This window comes from Eurosta solidaginis, chromosome 1 (assembly GCF_040869045.1).
Source record: "Eurosta solidaginis isolate ZX-2024a chromosome 1, ASM4086904v1, whole genome shotgun sequence".
In the NCBI taxonomy this organism is placed as follows: Eukaryota; Metazoa; Arthropoda; class Insecta; order Diptera; family Tephritidae; genus Eurosta; species Eurosta solidaginis.
This window is the reverse complement of record NC_090319.1, coordinates 178418970-178430270: the sequence shown is the minus strand read 5'-3', so window position 1 is coordinate 178430270 and position 11301 is coordinate 178418970. Positions and strand designations below refer to the sequence as shown.

At 41.9% G+C, this 11301-nt stretch overlaps 1 pseudogene; it reads left to right on the top strand.

Moving 5' to 3' along the window:
* The first annotated feature begins 1803 nt into the window (after positions 1-1803).
* Positions 1804-11301, top strand: part of LOC137238804 (probable dolichyl pyrophosphate Glc1Man9GlcNAc2 alpha-1,3-glucosyltransferase) — a 45105-nt pseudogene continuing 35607 nt past the window's right edge.

Sequence of the window (11301 nt, the reverse complement as noted above, 5' to 3'; positions counted from 1 at the left end):
ATGTGTTTTTTCCTAATCTTATGGATTTTGTTCCGGTCCCTATGGGGCTGAGCCAAAAGATGATCTGGAAACAATCCGCTTTCGTGTCATGTCATGAATGACAGCTGCCATTCTCCAATCACTCTCGGCCATTGCTATTTGCGCCTTTTCATCGTAGAATCCAGGCAGCGTGGTCACGAGAAACCAGAGGAAACCCCAAATTAGAGGAAATAAAGCCTATTGCATCCCGCAAAGGAAACAGAGACAACGGGTACACCCGTGACGAACAGGGACAGAAAACAAACGGAAGGAAATCCGGGCAATTATTTTTGGATCGCAATCATGCGAATAAAGAGGATTTAACCGCGTGGTAAGTAGATATCCCATGGACAGGGAAATCAAAGTAATAAAGACATTGTTGATAGGATAATTTCGGGCTACGCCATCAGCGAAACAGTGGTCGCCACGCCAACAATTCCAAAGGACGGTAGCGTGGGGGCATGCGCTCGAGCAGATGCAGCCACGCCTCCCTGTAGCACCATACTATTTTCACGACCGAGGCCGCCGCAACGAATTAAATGCCACCGGTTGCGTGGCCCGATAAATCGTATGTGAAATGCTGGACCTACCACGTACGACCCATCACCGTTGCACGCCGCTTCGCGGCGATTACAAACTGTAATTTGAGCCCCTCTTGGGCTAATTCCAACAAAAAAGGAGTAAGATTTGGACGGTGCCTTCACCTTGAGGTCATGTCAAACTAACCTTAACACCATTTGTGACTATACATGCAATTTCTATTTTTTTTTTCTGAATTAAGCCATTGTAGTGTGAAGCCAAGTGGATGCATGTGTGTGCTAGGATAACGTAAGCCCACTTAATCTTGAACGGAGTATGAACACAGTTTATGAAATTTGCTGGGAGTTCGAAATTCAAACTTTTCATATTTTTAGTTCTGCGAGACGTCGGTAGCTTGACTGGGCTCCCGTAGAGCTAGTCAATAGTGTCGATGTTGGGGGTATAGAGAATGGAGTCGCTCATCTGTAAGCTTGTTTTGGTGAGTTTAGATCCGGACAATAGTAGCAGAGTACTGACTTGGTTCGCTGAGCATCGCGCTCGCGAGTAGCTCATTTTGCTAGTGTTAGAGCGGACGATAGTATTCGTGGGAGGGTACCAATCGGGGGGCAGGCTAGCTAGGTAGCTTAGTTGGTTAGTGCAGCACCAGCTAATAGTATCTACGGCTGGAGTGGATGAGGGGATTACAGTAAGAGGGGGGACAGAATTAGACAGACCACCGTAGGTAGGACAGACTTTTCGTATTTGAAATGGAATGAGTCACCATTTTCTTTTATTTTGATTTGCTTCATATCATTATGCTTAGTTTTGCTCTTCTTCTCAATTTACGAAATTTTATTAAGACAGCGTTGACCAAGCTACCGGAGCATGGTCAAGACTACGGTATTACCTATTTGAGTTTTTTTCGAAACCATTTGCCACCGCGCAGTTACCCTCTCCAAGTGAAGTAAATCTTCCCGGAGGGACAACCTATATTGAGATTTTTTTTTAATAAATATAAAATCACGGTTTTGCATACACCTTAGGATTTTTTTTTTTTTTGAAAATAAATTTGCGAGAATCGTTACTTCTGGGGGTCACTCGGCGATCCGAGGGCCCGAATAAATCACTGGTTATAACATCGTGCCAGCGGTAAGAAATTTAGTCATAAAATCGGCGGCTAGGTTGATGACGCTGACACGTTAGCGACCTCGAACGGGTCGGAAGTCAATTCTGGGAAATACAGCGCATCGCATATAGCAAGATACGATGATGATAACGAAGAGAACAGGGCTTCGAGGCGCTACGGGTGGCGAGGTCGACGAAAACACCGACGAAAAGAAACCTCCACTGCAGCAAGTGGAGGAACCCAGAACTGGACCGGGCGCTAACCAAGAAGACAACAAAGAGGCCGGAACGCGAGACGAGCAGGACCAATCGCACACTGACGCCAGTGCCGAAAGTGGATTCCAGGCCCAACAACGCAACCGCCGATGCTTTGAGCAACGCGCTGATGCAGATTTTCGCGATGATGTTTGTACAGTATCAATTAGAAATGAGTCGCTCAACCACGGAAGCGGCTATGCATACACTTAGGAGGGACATGAAGGGTTTGGCGTCACATTGTCGCCGCTAGAGGATAGAGGCGCGCGCGATCGGGAAGGATTGTAGCGTGACGATTGGCTGTTGCACGCGGGCGCTGGAGTGGCAAGCGCCAGCGCCGATTAGCAGGAGCAATGCGGAGGTGCGCACCGGACCAGCGCGAACCGAAAATTAGCGCGTCCAACCCCGGAACATCGATTGGAGGCGGGCGCGTGATACGAAAGAAGCACGACGAAGACCATACGCGATTGGGACCTGAAATTCGATGGCGGACCGAAAGCAATACCGTTTAACGATTCCCGTTTCGAGTGGGCATGCTTCGCAAAACAACATCTCGTCACGAGAATCAAACGCAAATTTTGCCCTGTTGCTTGATGGCTACGCGCAGGAGTGGTACTGGCTGTACACTGAAGAACATCCGGATGACAGCGCCGTTAATGTCCAGGCGTTCAGAGCGGCGATAGTGGAAAACTTTCGCAAAGCGGACTACGATGAAAAAATTCGTCAGGCGATGAACGAGCGCAATTAAGAGTACAACGAGAAGTTCAAGGAATATTACGCTGGTGGAGGGAATGGAGCTGACTATAGGGACAAGGCTACGGGAGTTGAGCTTGGTCAATCCAATGCGGAGAAACCTCAAACCCCTAATAAAAAATTTGATCTACGGCTGTCGTATCGAAACATTAAAAGACCTTAGAAGGAAATGTCGGCGCGCAGAAAAGCACTTGGCCGACAACGAGGCGAAGAAAATCGCAGGAAGGCTCTGGACGAACTGGAAAACGGACGCGGCGAGGATGATTCGGAGACACTCGAAGCGTTTCACCGATCCGCTAGGGATAGGCCGATACGCGGGGAGGCCTGGAGTGACGCCAATACGGCGGAGAGGGATATTCAACCACCGGGAAGAGTCGACGACCACGGTTGCGACGATAGACTTCATAGCATGATTTTTTATAAGTGTAATCAGCCCAGCAGGACGTTGTGCCGGAGTTTTTAGTCAAAAAACCAGGAGGACGGCGGGAAACCCGGGTAGCCTTGCCAGCGGCGTCTGGCCCCTGAAAAATAGGCTCATCGAATTTCGATCGACGCATTTGTGAAGAAAACCCTAACACAATTTTAACCAAACCAGACAATACATTTCTTTTAAGCCAGATTAGGATTTTGAAAAATCCTAAGGAAGCAGAGCCGACGAGCAAACCGTCGCTACGTTTTTCACTGGGCGAGAGACAGGCCATATACAATGCCGCGCGGAAGCGGATATTCGGAGTTTCGCCGAAATTGGAGGCCACATGCACCGAAGACAGCGAACTTATGACGTTCAAACTTGGAACGAGCCGTAGGTGGCGGAAAGTTCTCGACGTGCGTAGGCGCTCCTTAGAGAAGCGAGGTGAGGCGAAAGCGATCGAGGAGACCGTAATCCGCGATGCGGCCGATAAGAGACCTTAAGTACAAGTAGAGATCGAAGGAACCAAGGTACAGGGATTGCTGGACAGCGGGGCGTCAATTAGCTGCTTCGGATCAGTGGCGCGCGCTTGGGAAGGGAAGATGGGAAACAAATTTTTGGAGCTGAGAGAGAACCTGAAAACGGCGGATGGGATAGCGCAGACGGTTCTAGGCAAAGTTCAATTGACAGATTACACTGTACTTGCTGCCCAGCTTGAAGCAAGAGCTTTACCTGGGGATCGACTTCTGGGACGCCTTTAGGGTGGCGCCCATGGTTGCCTCGGAATTGGAAACCCAGGGGCAGATTGAGCTGTCGGCGGTCCAAGACAGCGAGCTGAAGTGGGTGAAGAGGCTTTTTCCGTCATTCAAAGAACTTGGCCTCGGTAAAACTCACCTCATGGAACACATAATCGAGGTGACGGATGACACCATACCGATAAAGCAGCGCCACTACACGATGTCGTCCGTCAAACAAAAGTACGCGTATAAGGAAATCGATGTCATGCTGAATTTGGATGTCATCGAAGAGAGCAACATTGCGTGGAGTTCCCTTATAGTGCTCGTTTAGAACCCGGGAATGAAGCGATTTTGCGTGGACATGAGAAAGCTTAATGAGCGCACAAAAACGGACGCGTCTCCAACGCAACAGGGTTGCGGTTTTATAGTAGGACAAGGAGAACTGAAAACTGATCCGAATAAGGTGGGGTCGACTGTTAGATTTCCAGTACCCGCAACCATAAAGCAGTTGCGTCGATTTCTGGGCATGTGTGGATGGTACAAGCGATTCATACCACCATCGCCGCCAGATGACGGAGTGTTTGCGCAAGGTAAAGGTGTTCGCAATGACTGAACAAGCGATACAGGCATTCAACGAATTAAAAGTGGCGTAAACCTCCACAGACGTGCTGATCAATCCCTGCACCAAACACTTCTATGTCCAGTGCGATGCGTCAACTCAAGGTATTGGCAGCTTTCTATTTCAAAGGGATGAAGAAGGCAACGAAAGACCTACCACCTCCATGTCTCAAAAACTAAATTCGGCCCAACGTAACTATATAATCACCGAACTTGCGTGTCTAGCAGCGGTCGTAAGCGTGAAGATATTGCAAGCTTATATAGAGGGTTTGCTGTTGTTGTTGTTGTTGTAGCGATAAGGTTGCTCCCCGAAGGCTTTGGGGAGTGTTATATTAAATCTTCAGATCCACCGCCCACTTTTAAAAGAAGTCGTTGGCAATCGTTGAAGATATCATGATGAAATTTGGCAGGAACGTTACTCTTATATTATACTATATGTATGCTTAATAACAATTAGCAAAATCGGAAAACGACCACGCCCACTTTTTAAAAAAAAATTTTTTTAAAGTCAAATTTTAAAAGAAAAGTTAATATCTTTACAGGATATAAATAAATTATGTCAACATTCAACTCCAGTAATGATATGGTGCAACAAAATACAAAAATAAAAGAAATTTTCAAAATGGGCGTGGCTCCGCCCTTTTTCGTTTAATTTGTCTAGGATGTTTTAATGCCATATGTCGAACAAAACATTACCAATTCTTGTGAAATTTGGTAGGGGCTTAGATTCTAAGACGGTAACTGTTTTCTGTGAAAAAGGACGAAATCGGTTGAAGCCACGCTCAGTTTTTGTACACAGTCGACAGTCTGTCCTTCCGCTCGGCCGTTAACACGATAACTTGAGCAAAAATCGATATATCTTTACTAAACTCAGTTCACGTACTTATCTGAACTCACTTTATATTGGTGTAAAAAATGGCCGACTATGACCACGCCCACTTTTTCGATATCGAAAATTACTAAAAATGAACAAAATGCCATAATAATATACCAAATACGAAAAAAGGGATGAAACATGGTAATTGGATAGGTCTATTGACGCAAAATATAACTTTAGAAAAAAACTTTGTAAAATGGGTGTGACACCTGCCATATTAAGTAGAAGAAAATGAAAAAGTTTTGCAGGGCGGAATCTTGGAAGGATAACTGTTCGTGGTATTACATATATAAATAAATTAGCGGTACCCAACAGATGATGTTCTAGGTCACCCTGGTCCACATTTTGGTCGATATCTCGAAAACGCCTTCACATATACAACTACCACCACTCCCTTTTAAAACCCTCATTAATACCTTTAATTTGATACCCATATCGTACAAACACATTATAGAGTCACCCCTGCTCCGCCTTTATGGCGATATCTCGAAAAGGCGTCCACCTATAGAACTAAGGCCCACTCCCTTTTAAAATACTCATTATCACCTTTCGTTTGATACCCATATCGTACAAACAAATTCTAGAGTCACCCTGGTCCATCTTTATGGCGATATCTCGAAAAAGCGTCCACCTATAAAACAAAGGCCCACTCCCTTTTAAAATACCTATTAACACCTTTCATTTGATACCCATATCGTACGAACAAATTCTAGAGTCAGCTCTGCTCCGCCTTTATGGCGATATCTCGAAAAGGCGTCCACCCATGGAAGGCCCACTCCCTTTTAACATACTCATCAACACCTTTCCTTTGATACCCACATTGTACAAACGCATTCTAGAGTCACCCCTGGTCCACGTTTATTTAGATATCCCAAAAAGGCGTCCACATATAGAACTAAGGCCCATTCCCTTTTAAAATAATTATTAACACCTTTCGTTTGATACCCATATTGTACAAACGCGTTCTAGAGTCATCCTGGTCCACGTTTATAGCGATATCTCGAAAAGGCGTCCACCCGTAGAACTAAGGCGCACTCCCTTTTAAAATACTCATTAACACCTTTCATTTGATGCCCATATCATACAAACAAATTCTAGAGTCACTCCTGGTCCACCTTTATGGCGATATCTCGAAAAGGCGTCCACCTATAGAACTTAGGCCCACTCCCTTTTAAAATACTCATTAACACCTTTCATTTGATACCCATATCGTACAAAGAAATTCTAGAGTCACCCCTGGTCCACCTTTATGGCGATATCTCGAAAAGGCGTCCTCCTATAGAACTAAGGCCCACTCCCTTTTAAAATACTCATTAACACTTTTCATTTATTATCCATATTGTACAAACGCATTCTAGAGTCACCCCTGGTCCACGTTTATTTTGATATCCCGAAAAGGCGTCCACATATAGAACTAAGGCCCATTCCCTTTTAAAATACTTATTAACACCTTTCGTTTGATACCCATATTGTACAAACACGTTCTAAAGTCACCCCTGGTCCACGTCTATGGCGATATCTCGAAAAGGCGTCCACCCGTAGAACTAAGGCCCACTCCCTTTTAAAATACTCATTAACACCTTTCATTTGATGCCCATATCGTACAAACAAATTCTAGAGTCACCCCTGGTCCACCTTTATGGCGATATCTCGAAAAGGCGTCCACCTATAGAACTTAGGCCCACTCCCTTTTAAAATACTCATTAACACCTTTCATTTGATACCCATATCGTACAAAGAAATTCTAGAGTCACCCCTGGTCCACCTTTATGGCGATATCTCGAAAAAGCGTCCTCCTATAGAACTAAGGCCCACTCCCTTTTAAAATACTCGTTAACACTTTCATTTGATACCCATGTCGTACAAACAAATTCTAGAGTCAGCCCTGGTCCACCGTTATGGCGATATCCCTAAATGGCGTCCATCTATAGAACTATGGCCCACTCGCTCTTAAAATACTCTTTAATACCTTCCATTTGATACACATGTCATACAAACATATTCCAGGGTTACCCTAGGTTCATTTTACTACGAGGTGATTTTCCCTTATTTTGCCTCCATAGCTCTCAACTGAGTATGTAATGCTCGGTTACACCCGAACTTAGCCTTCCTTACTTGTTGTTATTGGTACTGTACCACTCCCCTTCACTGCAGAAGATTGTTTGTGTACTATATTTAAACTCGTGCTCAGTTTATATATTTATATGTTTGTATGTTTACTGATGTGTTAAATTTTACTTAAGATTATTTTAAGAATTAATGAGCTTAACACCAGTGAATAATAATAGTCATTAGTCAAGATTTTTTCGAAAACGCATAAATATCAAGTTATCATTAAATTTATTAAATGATATAAAACTGTAAAAAGTAAAAAAGGTTTTTTTTGCCTTCTTGCATATACACACAAAATTTTACATTTACACACATTCTCAAAAAAATTTGATTTTTGTGTGATAATTTATCTCATTTGACTTTCAAATTGTACGCACTAGGTTGAATGATTATAACGTAAACACTGTGTCCATAGTTGAGATCCACTATCGCTTTCTGGTCGGGATCCACAAAAACGGCATTCAGTTTCTTTATTTGGCGGAATATCGGGAAAGATATTTTCCCCGTCGGAGTCTACAAGGTTAAGAGACTCTTCCGAATCGGAAGATGATTCAACTTGATTCGTTTGACGAACAGGTTTGTTTTTCTTAAGTGGCTTCTTAACTGCAAGCTTAGATTTCTTGGAAGTAGACGCACTCTCTTTTAAGTTAAGAGACTCTTCCGAATCTGAATATGATTGGACTTGATTCCTTTTGCGCACGGAAGATTTCACCTGGAGTGTTTTTAAACATTAAACTCAGTTTTCTTGGAAATACTAGCACTCTCTTTTAATTCAATTTTATACGGTGACTTTGTTAAAACGATAGCTTTTCGCTTTTTTCTCCCGCGGCGATTTGTAGAAGCTTTCCATATCTTCGGTACATGAGTATTTTATCCAAAGGCTGGAGTTTATATGTGGAGTATGGTGGAATTATAATCACTCCATTTTGACAAGCTAACTCCAGGAGCTCAATATTCCTAGTGTGGCTAAAGTGACCATATAATATAAGAAGAAGCGGCTCTTCTTTTGTTGGCTTCGTAAACTTTAAAAAATGTTTAAACCATTTCGTGAAAATATCAGTTTGTACCCATTTGGATATATGGCATGCAGAATCTGATTCAGGTGCTCCCCTCCTCATAAGGTGTGGATCTAAATTTTTCCGTGGAAATATAAAAAACGGAGGTAAAAGCAACCACTTACACTCATGCAGCTAATATCTGTCACCAAAAAGCCACGTTAAGCAGATGTTATTGCACCAACCTGGCGTTTTCCTTTGCTGGACAAAACCTTTGGTAGCTTGCTCTGTACAATTGAAAGTAGTGTTTCGTCCAGGTTCCATATAGAAGATGCTGGAAATTTGTATTTTTCGTACTTTTTCTCAGTATATCAAAAAAAATTGTCACATTTTCTTTTGTAATGTCCATTGCTCTATTAAAAAAGGTTCCTGTTGGAGCGCGAAAACTAATCTTATTTTTGTGTCTGCGAAAGAATCCATAGAGCCAATCTTTTCCAGCAAATTGTTTGAGGACAGAAAACTTATTTGGCACATGGGCTTTTTCAGCCAACTGAAATGCAAGAGACCTAATATCGCGTTTTGTAAGGCCAAAAAATTTTGATTCCATTTCCAATGCATATTTTACTATATGTTTTTCAGTTTTTTCATTCAGCACTGGTTTACGCCCAAGTGGTGTCTTTATTAGTTTGCTAGGAGAGGAATCAATTCTTGCCATTCTTTGTAAAGTAGAGCGCGGCAAATCAAAGGTATTTGATGCAGAAAGTGTGCCCATTTCCTCTTTCCTTACAGCCTGAATAGCTTTTTTCATCATATTCGGGTCCCATTTCCTTATTTCTCCCTTTTTTGGCATGATTAGATAGTTGTGCCTAGTTAAGTATTACAAAAAGAATGTTAACGGAATTAAGCAAAACTATGAGCGGTGTAATGTGGGCTACTAGCCCAAAATACCCTACCCTAAGTAGCCCAGACTAGCCCTCTTATGGCTTAATAGAAAAAATTATTTAAAACAATTATTTAATAAATAACTTTCTTACCGTTTTTTATTATTTGAAATAGTTTTAGGCCACTATCAGAATTATTACTTTGACAAATAAACACTTTTTGAAAAAATACTATCAATATCACACCACTGAAAAAAAAGGTCGACCGCACTGCATAACATACTTTCATCAACTAGTCACAAGCAATTAATGTAAATCATAATTTGAATAGCGTTTAGCAACCGTTATGTGAATTCCAAACCACGAAAGCAGCTATAAATCAGTTACTGTTAGAGAAACAATGTTCTTACCAAATCTGGTTAAAATTTGCTGCTTTTTGTTCGACTTTGGTATTGAAAGTATCTATAATGATAATATAGTTACAGGTCATATATACATATATTGCTTATTAATTTTTAAAAGAAGTTGGCGTTGTCGTTCACAAATTTTCCTCATATCTAAATATGGTACTAAGAATCATAATTCTGCGAAATTGCAAAGTGATACTAGCTGCTTTCGATTTAAGGCTTGCAAGGCTATTAAATGTTCTTCTATTGAAAGTGGGCAGTGCCACGCCCAAAGTTTTGCACAATTGAAGTGGGATCTCAGTATAATTTAAATACATAACACAAGAGTGTAGAACTTTTTGTTTCCATTGGTGTTTGAAAACAAATTGTCAATGGATTTTGATTAACGGCTCGCAAAATTTCAATATAATATCTTCAACAGACTTTGATTTACGGCTTGCAAAACTTTTTCTGTTTCTTCTTCTAAATATGAACGGTGCCATGTCTAAGTTGCGAACTTTCACCAAGTTTCTATTTTTTGCAATAAAGTCAACCCTTAAATCAAGTTTCATCAATTTATCAGTCTTTGATAATGATTATAGAATTTTTTCTATTAAATCTTCAACCGATTCCTTTGTTTCGAAAAGCTTTTATATAATAATATTGTGGTGAATGTTAGCAATTTCAATACGTCACTCTGCTAGTAAATAAATGTACAATATATCAAGCAACCACACATATGTGCATGTAAACCAGCGGTCCTCATTTACACGAGTAAACAGAGAGTATAAAAGCAGCGCAAGCTGAGGAATTATGAATCAGTTTGATTTTAACACGCTTTTAGTGATTTACGCGAGTATTGTAATTGTGAAGTACTAGTCCTACTACAGTAGAGTTGTAAATAAAGGAGATATTGCTATACTGAATATTTGAGTCATTTATTCGACAGTTCGGCCCTTCGACCGATAGCAGAAGGTGCAAAATAAACAGAACTAGTTACGATTGGTGTCAGAAGAGGAATTGTTGAATAAATTCCGAAGTTTCGAAAACAACTTCGACATGGCCAAGTTAAATGATATGAAGATCCAACAACTGAAAAAGGAGTTAGAGAACCGTGGGTTGTCTACATCCGGTAATAAATCGGACTTTCTAGCACGACTACGGGAGGTTATGGAGTCCGAAGGAATTAATGCGGAGCAGTATTTTATACTTGTCTTTTATACTGATGGGGATGAGATATTAACAAAATGGAATAGAAGAACGGATGGCCGAATTAAATCGCATGCGGGGTGACTTATGCGATATTGGCAACAAAAATGGAAACCCAGTAAACACGTATAATAGAAACTCAATTGGACTTACAGGAGACAGGTATAACATCTCAACTGGAAGAACAGAAGACATATATGGCATCCCATATGGAACCACAGGAGACGAGTATATCAGAGATGTCGTCCGAAATCTAAAACTGTAGCATAAGAGGCAGTATGTTACGTGGCTGTTTGGGTGGTGAGGAGCGGCGGGTATGCTTGCGGGCCCAGGCTAGCTCGCCGTCTTGGGCGGGGTATTGCACCACCGACCTCACCCGCAGCCACATGAACAAAAAGAGGGTTCAT